Below are 12,081 nucleotides of genomic sequence, written 5' to 3'. Positions count from 1 at the left end.
GAACCTATGAGTTCAGTGCATTTTTTAACCTTATTTTTAATTTTCTGACATAACTGAAGAAATATTTGCAGTTTTTTTTAATCTGTAGCAATCTTAAGTTCATACTCTGCTTTATATTTTTTGATAGCATTTTTTTTAAAGTTCCTTGCTGGGATGTTTCAGTGTAGTCTTGAGGTAGGAAGATAGGGATTTCTCACAATTTTTCATTAATTGATGTTCCCAATAAGAGTACATAAAATATTAAACTGTGGAATTAGGACACAATACTCTCCTCATCAGTAATTATAATGTCCATCGTCAAGAAACTCATGCTTGTGAAAAAATGAAAAAGCATTTTTCTGACATAAAGACAACTATTAATCTCAGAATGTTCACAAGCAGAAATGTATAAACAGAAGAAATAAGGCAAGCTACTCTAAATGCACATACTTTCACTGGTACACAGTAAATGGCTGATTTAATCATTAAAACAGTATCCATGTAACCATACAACTCACTGCTGATTTCCCCTATAAAATAATCTTAAGGGTCATGGGGACTACACGATAATCATAAAATAACAACAGTTCTTCAAAGAAAGTCAGGCCAATGTCATAAATCAACACCTTTAAGGAAAACACTGAAAGGAACATGATGTCACTGTGGAGTATTTAGTGTTTTAATTGTGTAATATTTCAAAATACAACAACACAATATAAGATTTTTGCCATGGAAACAGATGGTACCTAGGATAAGCACTGAAAAAAAATTTAACCAAATGTGCCATAGAAGGATGCTATTAAGCAGCCAAGTGTACAACCATGTGCATGCAGGTAATTGCACTATATAAGGACTCTACAGAGTCTCTAGGATCCTTGTACTCCAGAGGCTGAAACTGAAGTATGCAGATGCAACACAAGCTTCGACATATTATGTCAACATGCTTCTGAAACACAAAGTTTAAAAAATAAAGTGATGCTGTTACATTCCTTTACTGTAGTGTTTATACATTGAAAAAAATATACTACACCTCTTCATAGCATCCTAGTTGCGCATTCATTAAAACAGAGTACAAAGCATAAATTAGCATTAACGACTTTAACAAATATTCTCCGACTTGATAAAAACAAGTCAGTATGCCCATTCTCATACTGGATCAAAAAATTATATTTGAAATGTACCTGAAAAACAATCCTTAATGTAATTTCTTCTGTATTTTAAGACCCAAGAATTGAAAGGGCCAGACAGGTCAAAATTACTTCTTAACACAATTAAAGAGTTATTTATGCAAAAAGCAAACTACATTGTTGCTCATACTGAATTGCAACATTGCAGAACAAAAATGAAAGGCTACTTACCCACAACCATGTTCGAAAGGGATAAACTACATCAATATTTGCTGAAAGACTGCATAAATGAAGTGCCCTGGAATGTTGGTCATTTCAAGAATACTCTGCAACTGACAGGCAACAGAACTTAAGCAGATATTGCACTAAACGGCTGCAACCTACAGTGGCAACCAAAATATAGCTATCTTTTAATCGTACAACAGCAAGCACAGTGTTCCAAATATGATCTCCGAAAAACTCCACACCAATAAAAATATATTGTCAGTCTTGCTTAAACCTTTTCAACAATGGCAGAAGGGAGACTGGCATGGATTTCAAGACAGCTATAAAGCTAACACTACTGTAAACCTGCCAAGAACACGTGGTAATGTAAATAAATACATTGTCAAAACTCTTTCCTAAATGCTACAGTTTGAGATAAATATGTCCCAAGATGAAATGGGATTCACTTAAGCAGGACAAAAAAAAATACTTATGGCAAATTGCAGTAGGGACACTTCTTTCTATATAATGCACTTTTATTTTGGAAGGATAGTTCGGCATAAGATGTTGCTAAACAACTTATCAGTGAGAAATGTTAGTCAGGAGGCCATACATACAATCTCTACCACTGAATAGTAGTAGTATTTCATATGCCTAACAGCTGAACATGCTGACTTTCTTTTGCTAGTGCTATCGCTTATTGTCCTCATAATACAAAGATATGGAAAAACCTCACTTAATTCCCAAGAAAGGCAGAAACAAACTGGTAACATATCAGGAAGAGAAATTTTGGCATTAAGGCTCTGTGTTAACAGGAAATTAGTAATATATGCAACCTAAAAGAGAAAACCGTATTCAAGATCTCTTCAGACAAAAGTAAAGTGCAGGTTTTGAAATGTTCTATTTTCTTTAGGGGGAATTGCATCTCAACCAGCATGCCAAACACAGTTTATGTCACAAGCAGCAGTGAAGACAGACACAGATGAGACATAATCCTAAAATTGGACAGGAAATTTAACTCAAGGAGTAGAAGTCAGTTAAAGTGACATATTAAGCATTAGCTAAGCATGTTTTTAATGCAGTCACCTTTACTGAAACAAGCCAAAGAAGTTACTGAATCCTTGGGTAGAATAAGGTATCACACAGTTAAGATAATGTCCCTAAAAAGGTTAAACAGAAGTCAATAATGTCTACCAGCTGAGGTGACACGGCTTTGAATAAATGCTGCCCTCCTGTCAAAAAGGGTCAGATGTTTAGAGTATGTAACTATCTTAATGTAACGATGACACTAAATAAGCAACACGGCAAGAAAACAGTAAGGTTTAAACGGGAGACTTGTTTGTACCCAGTGTGCTGCTATCATGAAGCAAAAAAATGGTAACTACACGCAAAGTATGCAAGTCCCTCTTAGTCCCCATCCTACAACACTAATGCAATTATAAGCATCTTTTTCTTGTACAAAAGAAAGCTGTCGATTCTAAGCAGTGCCTCCAACTAGTTGCTTGAATGTACTAACTTTGGCTATAACCGTTCCAGTAAGCATCTTGTTAACCACAAGAAAGCACTAAGCGTATAACAAATGTCTACAGCTGATACTACCCCTCTCCCCCCTTGGTGGGGGTTCTAAGTACTCTAACTATAATGGCACAAAGATACATTTCTAATCTCCCAGTGAAGTGCTTCTGATTAACATCTGCTTAAGACTGGGTCAGAAGAAAGGGGGATAGTTTTCCAAGTTGGGCAGATAAGTCCAGCACAGAATAGGCCAAAAGGAAAAGGGAAGTAAGCATGACAACTTTGTAACCACTATTAACATACAATCAACTGAAAATCTTTAAATGCAAAATCACTTCTGTCACCATAACTTGTTTTTTAAGACTGATCATGTGAGAAGACTCTGCACCACTTAAAATCTAGAATAGAAGAGAGACTCCCAGTGATAGGGATGTCTAATTTATGGACTGAAGGCAGCAACAATTAACAAAAAATAAAACTTAAGGACTTATTTTAACAGAAATCAGTGACCCAAATTCAAGAACACTCTCAAGTACCTATGCTGTAAATTAACAAGCACAAACAGGGATAAAATGAACTACAGTTCTGATAAACTGGCTCTGCAGTGCAGATGACTGCAACCCCAACTATACAACAGATAACCTCAGTTTTGTTAGTGGCCCGAGCAGTGAAGTAACTGCCTGGGGGTCAGCAGAAATCAAAGGCTGCTGCAGGTCTGATAACCAGGCAGATACAAACTCTGTAGCTAAACACTTGCTTGGGAACAATGAAAATAACTCTGATGACATTAATATGGTCACTGCCAATGTACTGGATTTTTAAACCGCTAACAGGATGCAGTCCTCAGGGCTACATTACCTTGTGCCAGTCAGCCATGTGCCAGGGGTACTCCAGCATGGTTCAATGATGAGAATGGAGGTGGGTCTGCTGGGTCAGTTTAGATGTTACAGGGCTGATATTTTAGGATTTATACAGAAACTATTAAGCCCATACAAGTGCCACATGGTGCGCATTTCCCAAACACAAAAAGTCAGACCAGCTTTCAACACTCTCGGGTAGAAAATGATGGATGAATGGCAAGCCACAAAATGGTTCATAAGCTATGAATGCAAGATACAATCAGATTAAAACTGTGATCCACTGTCCCCTTCCAAACTCTAAATGCCTCCTGACACAAGCAACTACTTTCTTGTTCAGTGAGGTAGTACAGCAAACTGTACAGAATTTACTGGATGAATTGAGAAGTTGGATAATACATAAAAAGCTTAGAGAAAAATTCTCATTTTGCATTTCCACAGTATAAAACAGTCAATCCTCTAGAAGCAAGGCACTTGGTTATTCACACAGATGATCCAGCTGTGAAGCCCATATGGAAGGCAAGACAACTACTCAGCATCCATAGCTGAGAGTTGTACCTAGCGAGTTCTAGCAGCAGTTCATGAACATTCAGCCATCTTCCCATCTTGCTGTGAACTAAATACATCAAGGACAGCAGCTGAAAGAAGACAGCTGGTCCACAATAAATGAACAAATGAACTAGACTCACCTATTTGAATGTAAAATTTTCATGCGAAGACAAGCCTTGTTCAATGGTATTATAGTCTATGTGGACCACGAGGTTGATGAATGTGACTAAACGGAAGACTGGTTCACCCATAACATCTCTGAGGAAAGACTTCACATGGGTGAGGTACTTCAATAAGCACCTACTTTCCCCACATATGTCCACTGCCATGGATGGTCTTTAAAAACATTCTTAGCTAGACTCTAAATGAGTAGGATTTCTCCTTGGGGATGCAGTAAAGACCATAATGCCTCGCTTTGGAGTCTCTGTTCATAACAACAACAACTCACTTGAGTGGATGGAAAATCTAGGCAGTCTTCAAGGGAACATAAACCACAGTACTAGAGTTCATCCCAGCAATACTGGTAATATTGTGTAAAATAACAAGGACAATGGCAACTTGGGAGGACCATTGTGCGACGCAACATATTCCATGTAATCTCCTCTGTGGATGACACTTGTTCTGTGGGCCAACTGTCTGCTTGCTGCAGAACATGCTCATACTTTGGTTTGCTGAAAAATGACAGTAGAAGCACCTTTCTCCTCCTCCCCAGTCAGTAGAGCTACCTTAAGTTCCAAATGACATCTTTTGTAAACATTTTCTGTACCTATTTTGGGCGACAGACTCACACTTGGAAGAAGCCAGAATTTTCTCTGTTGAAACAGAAACCTCAGCATGATACTCTGGCAAAGTAAACTTAAAGGTAAAAGCATGACATGGTGGAAAGGGCAAAAGTGTCTGGGAATAGAGTGCTACAAAGAAGGAAAGAGAAAGATGTCTGAAAGTCTCACAATGAGGCAGAGGGGTATCCGTCTACAAAAAAGAATAAATATTTCACAGCTGTGGCCAAAAGACTGCGCAGTAGGGGGTTGAGCTGGAGATCTCCAAAATGGAGGGGCAGCTGACACCCCTGGAATGGGAAAGGTATTCACAAACTGTAATAGGCCATGTTACCTACAGAAACTACAGGGTAGCAACTTATGTTTACATGCATCAGAATGTGTCACAACCTCCTTAGGCGAAATATGGAGAACAAAGTTTAGTAACAAATCTGAAGTGTAGTTATCTGAAACAGCAAATTTATCAGTACCGGATAAACAGACATTTATTTAAATGACTTCAGTGCAAAAAAAGTTGTAAAAGACTTGTGCCTTTCTAATTCATCTCTAAACTGGGAAAAAAAAGAGAAAAATGTGGAGGGCTTGATAGGAAGAGGATGTACTAAAGTGGAGTCTCAAGGAGAGAAATTGTTTTTTTTTTTTTCAGATACAAGGAAATTCTGAAGGTTCTTATTTTGAGATCTCTTTGTAATGCTATTAAAACGAACATGGACAGAATGGCTTTCCATATTGTACTGTCATCCTAATCATATTAAATACTTTGTCTTTTGGCAAGTGATAACACCTCTTAGCAAGCTAAGTCATTATTACAATTAAATCTCCCTGACAAAAGGAAAATCTTACTAAGGACACAGCATTACATGTTGCTAAATAAAAATAAACAAGATAAGCAAGTTGGCACTCATAAAAAAAAAAAAAAAAAGACAATTTCAGATTCTTAAAGACAACCTAAGGTAGTTTTCTTCACACTCAAAGTTTTTGAAGTAGGAAAGAATTGAAAATAGGCAAGACAGTGCATTTGGAAGCTTTGCAAGTTCTACATGCAATGCAGTAATAATGCATAGGGCATGAATCCTATCATTTCCAGCACACACAGACAGACAGACCTTTTGGAACCATAGTGGCTGCTTTTTAAACATAAATGGTCTTGAATCCAGGTGCTTCCATGAAAGTAGTGTAGCATACTAATTACAAATGGTTCAGGGAAAGAATAACCTTGAACCCAACTCTCCTACTGACCAAGTTAACAATTAGATCCCTTTTGAGGGGAGCACCAACAAAAAGAAGACAAGGCTACTGTTGGTTTCGAGAGACTTAGGGCTTCTCCAAAGGATCAGTCCTCAGGAGGAAAACTGGGAAGACAGCAAGACTTTATTCACCAATGTCAAACTAAAGACAGCTCACTCCCATTAGATTGTGATGGCCAAAGAAATAAGAAGAAGGCATCTCCTCCAACTACAGCCTTTAGAAGGACACTCATACCAGTTAATATCAACTGTGCACCAAGTATGCAAAGGAAGAATACTTGGGAGACACCATGCTTGAAGCCAGTCAAACAAATGAGAAGAAAGCAATTCTCTTAAGCAATAATCATCACTGAGAAGGAAGTGACAGGAAATCAATTTCTTGGGTCCTATTTCAGATCCAGTAATATCACATGGAAATAAAGATCCTGTCTGTACATATTATAAGGGCTTCCACACTGCAACTGATGAAAGGGAGGCAACTGCCACTGCTGAAGTATGCTCTTCTAATTGATACTAAACAGGCTGTCAAAATAAATCATGAGAAAGATGAAGGCTGTGGGCAAAATAGCAGGCATGGAAAGGTCCATGTGATCAGTGTTATCCCTCAATCCTCACAAGCAAGTGGCTAAACTCCATTTGCTGGGGAAAGTAGAAAAGCCAATCTTTTGGGCCTAACTTCAAACCAAAAAGCATATCCTGTAAGCCTGAGGGTATACTTCTTCCATGTATAAAGTGTGCCTGCATCTCACTGAGGGAAGGCTAATTGGCTAAACTGGGATCTCACCCCCTAAGAATTAGCGACACAATGCTGCCCCCCATTCAACATTACATGAGGTTAAAGAGTGGGCTGATAACTTCTTGCTACAGAATGATCCTGCTGAAAGACAGAATGCTTCAGCTGCTAAAAACAACTGTGAAGAGGAGGCTAGAACCAAGTTTAGACCTAAGAAATGGGTTGTGCATCTTTTGCTACTTGTACTCCAATGTAGGGACACTTATTCCTCTAGATAGTTCTTATTTTAACCTTCTCCCACCCATGCTAAGTTCGCGGCGTTAATGCAGTCCTTACATTTTTTTTTATCAACCATCATTTGTACTGGGACTGGTGTACTAGCAATTTTAACAGACACGGATGCAGTGTTGTAAGTCCCAGAAAAAGACAGCAACTCTGGTGGTCTTGATCTGTGATTCTGCAGTTGTGGATAAACTAAAGGTCTTTACTTGTCAGGTAATGAATATAGGGACTTTCAAAGAAAGCATGCTAGAAAGGGATCTCAGAATCGTAAGTGGGTCGCATTCCTGGGTTAATGACATTCTGAGAGACCCAAGGAGAATGTGCACATCAAGAATAGAAGCCTAAGCTTTATAAGACCCAGGTGAAAGCAAAGAACAACATGTACAAATGTTCTGTGAAAAAGGATTGAAATAGTCCAGGAATTACAACATTTTCCAATTCTGACTTCAAATATGTAAACTACGCACAAATTTTTCTCATAATTGTATTATTCTCAGTTCCAGGTCTTGATCTAACAGAAGATTCCAATCACCTCATGGAGGGGTAACTGTGAACAGCACTGTAAACATTCTGAAAAGTGCATCTACACAAAGAAAATGTTCACTAAGTCTCAATTTAAAGTACTCATGATTGTCACTGAAATCAGAATGGTTTTATGGTCTCCACTAATGTTTTTTTCCAAACTCCAAATGAAAATCTTTAAAAAAATATTAATACATATAAACTTAGTCGACTGCAAATAGTGAACTAGGCGGCTGACCTTTAGGTTTTCGATTTGGCACAAATCCAGGGGTTGGGTAATTTGCCCTTGCCATGTGTTTGTGTAATCTCAGGAGTTAGTATATATAATTAGCAGGGGGTGGGTGTGTAGGCAAGCTTGCTCGCCTGCAAAAAAACAATGTTTTACTTTTTTAAAAAAGAAAGTATTGAATTCGCCAAGGCTGTTTCTCAGTGCATGTGTACTGGCATGTCAATGTTGGCGTTTTTGACACTCTGCTTGTTGACAATGGGGGTTTTCCTTTATTGGCACACCTTGTATACATATCTATAGGTTCATAGGTAGGTACTAGGCTATCTGCCCGAGGGCATTTACAAGCCTAGCCAGAGTATATCGGCTTTTGCCGGCCCATTAACTAACTGATCCTCTGTCAAGCAGAGCCAATGAAGTGATCCCAGGGGTATATTTTCTGTTACCCATCCACTCGTCAAGGTTTCTCAGAGTGTTAGTGAGATACACATGCACATAATATGGGTGTTATTCCTTCCATCAAAATTGCATTCGCAAAAAGTAAGCATGGGTTTGGGAGTTTAACGCCAAAACCTTTAGATATAAAACAAAATTCTGACATTATCCTGAAACTCACAACACCTAAAGTAAAGGCTAAATAAGGGGGATCAAATTAGTGGTCGGTATGTGCACTTCTGCATGTCAGAGTATCCTGAACTGTAGTAGTATTACACAAACAGTTTTTCTAAGTTAACGTGTAAGGTAAGGGTCAGGGCTAGCATGCATTACCAAAGTGGGGGGGGGGGGGTGTGCCTGCTGACAAAGACAAGGTTCATTGGAATGCTAAGCTTAAGGATACCCATTGGTCAATGAACCATTAAGCTGGCCCTCACTTACTCCCTGCAGTGGTGCTTTTTATGTTTTTCTGTCACTCTGATAAAACAATATCAGAACTGTGCATACCTCTTAACTGTCCAGATTTTTGGGTCATATTTTTGGTCTGTTCCTCTTTTTCTGGCAAATCACTGGGATGATCTGAGGATCGAAGTCACTAAATAATGACATACATTTGAGTTTCAGACTTCAACTCCTTCAGAAAATGTATATTAAAATAAACCATGTTACTCCTAGCAACTTTGAGTTTATAAAAGCAATATTTAAAATATGTCCCTATTTTTAGGCCTTTGACGACCCCCCCCCCATTTTATCGGTCTTTGTCCCGATTTCTTGCACGAAGAGGTTCAGAGGTATGGAACTGTGACCTTGCATGTATTCCCCCTCACCAGTTCTTATCTGCACATTGAATTCTGGTTAAATTTAAGACAAGAAAGGAAATCTTATGGTCAACTGTGTGGGGCAAGGCAACAAGAAATTAGGGTGTGTTCACCTTGGAAGGTTGGCATAATGTTTAAGGTGCTTACCTTACAGACACAAGGTGCAGCGTTTGACTTTCACATGGGCCTAACTGGCTAGGCTTAAAATGACCCACAAAGGTAGCGAGTCTAGTATTAATCTATGAACTTTGTGGCATCATTTATATTTGCATTTATAAAACAACAGCAGCTTACATGTGTTTGTAAATGTTTTCTTTTGGTGAATCACAAAGAAATCAAATACAGAAGCAATGCAATCTCAAGAGGACCGAAAGTATGAAACACCTACCCAACACTAAGCTTTGAAAAAGACCTAAATGGGTGGGCCCACTGTTTATTTGATGGGCATTCTTCCATCAAATGAAGTATCACACAAAAAAACGTACTATGTGGCTCTAACTAAAGAAAATTTTGAATTCACTGAAAACTCCCTACAAAGCAGAAACCAATGTACTGGTGAAGACACTTCTGATTTTCAGCTGCACACAATGTTTACGAAGTTTGAGTTAAAACTCATCAGAAAACAAATATGGCATCCTCTCCCTCAATAGTTTCATTACAAAGCATATGCGCTGGATTATACTCTTAACAGCATAAGCATATTCACAGGATTGAGTTGACAGAGGTGGTAAAAACTGCAAAAGTTCACTAAATAAGGAGAAACTACTGACAAACACCCGGAGCTAATACTGACGTACTGTAACTGTACACGAATGAATGCAGAAGAAAAACCCAGAGTTAACAATGGACTAGTGAAAGTCTTATGCAACTCACTGGGGTTAGATCGTGGCCTAGGACTGCTGAAACATGCAAAGTGCAATACAAAAATATTGATAACAATAGCTGAGAAACTGCCAGTATCTACAAAGCCAGTGATTCTCTAATATGTTAAATGTGTAAGGAAACCACTTCTCACTTTCATTAATGCCAAAGAGCTCAACACTTTTCCTGCATATAATGGTGAAAAAGAGCAGTGCAGAAAATTGAAACAGTTACAGACAAAATTTCCATGTTTTCTTTTAAGGCTGAACAGTTGGTAAGGAATAATCAAGATAATTAAATCTCCATCTAAAACAATGGATCAAACCCCCAATATATACGGATATGCACAGAGGTGTATGTGTGTGTATTTCTGTGTATTTTATATATATATATATATATATATATATATAGAGAGAGAGAGAGAGAGAGAGATGTACACACACACACAAACAGCACACTGTTATTTTATTACATAGATGAAGAACAGACACAAAATCAACAAAGTCTATGTGAAACTTAAAACAAGAAAGAAAAGTATTTATAGATGAAAAGGCACACAAACTACATTAAACATAAAACTGAATTTACAAAGTGCAGGGCTGACAATAACAAAGAAGCGAAGACAAAGTAGGGGTAAAATATGCCTTTGTACTAGTAGTATAAGGCACTAGCATATAATAAAAGAAAAACAGGCTCAACTATACTAACTAGCTAGAAAGACTTGCTGTGGACTGGTGTTACCTTGCAGTGACAAGGCAGAAAGTATACCTGACCTGCTCAGTACCCTTAAACACCTTAAAAAAATTAACATGGCCATGCTGATCCAAAATATGCCACTGCAAATCTTTTCCACGCACAAAACTGAGCACCACTCATTCACTAATGCCTTGAAGAGTTATGACCATTTTAAATGTGATTGCTTTGCGCCCGTGAAAAAAATAAAGTAGTAAATGGTATTGTCTAGAAATAACTACTACTACTATTCTAATCACACGGAAATGTTACTGTGCCTTCACAGTCCTGCTGAAACATGACGTGCATGTTCTAAAAGAGCTACTACTTGTCTGGGAGAAGACAGCTGGATGAAAATACAGTATTTCTAAGCACAAAATATATACTTTGCTGGACTGAAGTAGTTTCATGCTCTTTGAAGGAGGACATAAACGCATGACACTTAGCTTATAACAGGCTGCTTTTGCCATGGGAAATAGTCTTACAAAAACATCACAATCTTTAACACTACATAAACTACTAAAGTACTAGTCCCTAACAGTCTTGCAAGTCTTAGTGTATACGATTACTATCTTCCTTTCCTTCCTCTTGTTTTTGCAAATCAAAGATCCTCTTGTAAAACATGGATGTGTGTAGAGCTGTCTACAGACTACAGAGTCAAGATATTATCAAACAGAAAAACAGCGAAGACACTTATTTCACAATTGGCAAGTCCCCCCAATTAATTAAAATCAACTCTATAGCCACGGACATCAGGAAAACCTTTGGTTTTGTTCTTTTTGTCTCCTCATTCTGTGTCTTACTGAATCTCTGCTTGGCATTTCTAAATGAGTCCAAATCTGCACAAGTGACTTGAAATGTAAAAACAATCAGAATGTAAGGAAGTTCAGCTGCAAAACACAAACATGTCAGTTCTGATTTCTAAGGTGACTGTATAAAGATTACATACAAATGGCCCTTTATTTTAAGTTGGGAAGTAAAATGGTTACCATAAACATGACAAAACATTTCCATTTTCCCTCTGGGACAATACAGCCCACTGCTTTAAAGATCTTTCAATAATGCATTCTTACCTAGACGCCAAGATTTGTAATTTGTTTCATTTAACCTCTAATTTTTAAGCTTTGTGGATCAAAGTTTCATGAGAAAAATGTCTGAAATGACCAACAAAACCAGGGCGCTACTATATCATATTCTCTTTCTCTCAGAGTTAAA

Source organism: Protopterus annectens, chromosome 3.part0, assembly GCF_019279795.1.
Source record: "Protopterus annectens isolate FY-2018-M chromosome 3.part0, PAN1.0, whole genome shotgun sequence".
Taxonomy (NCBI): domain Eukaryota; kingdom Metazoa; phylum Chordata; order Ceratodontiformes; family Protopteridae; genus Protopterus; species Protopterus annectens.
Note: the sequence above shows the minus strand (reverse complement) of the source record.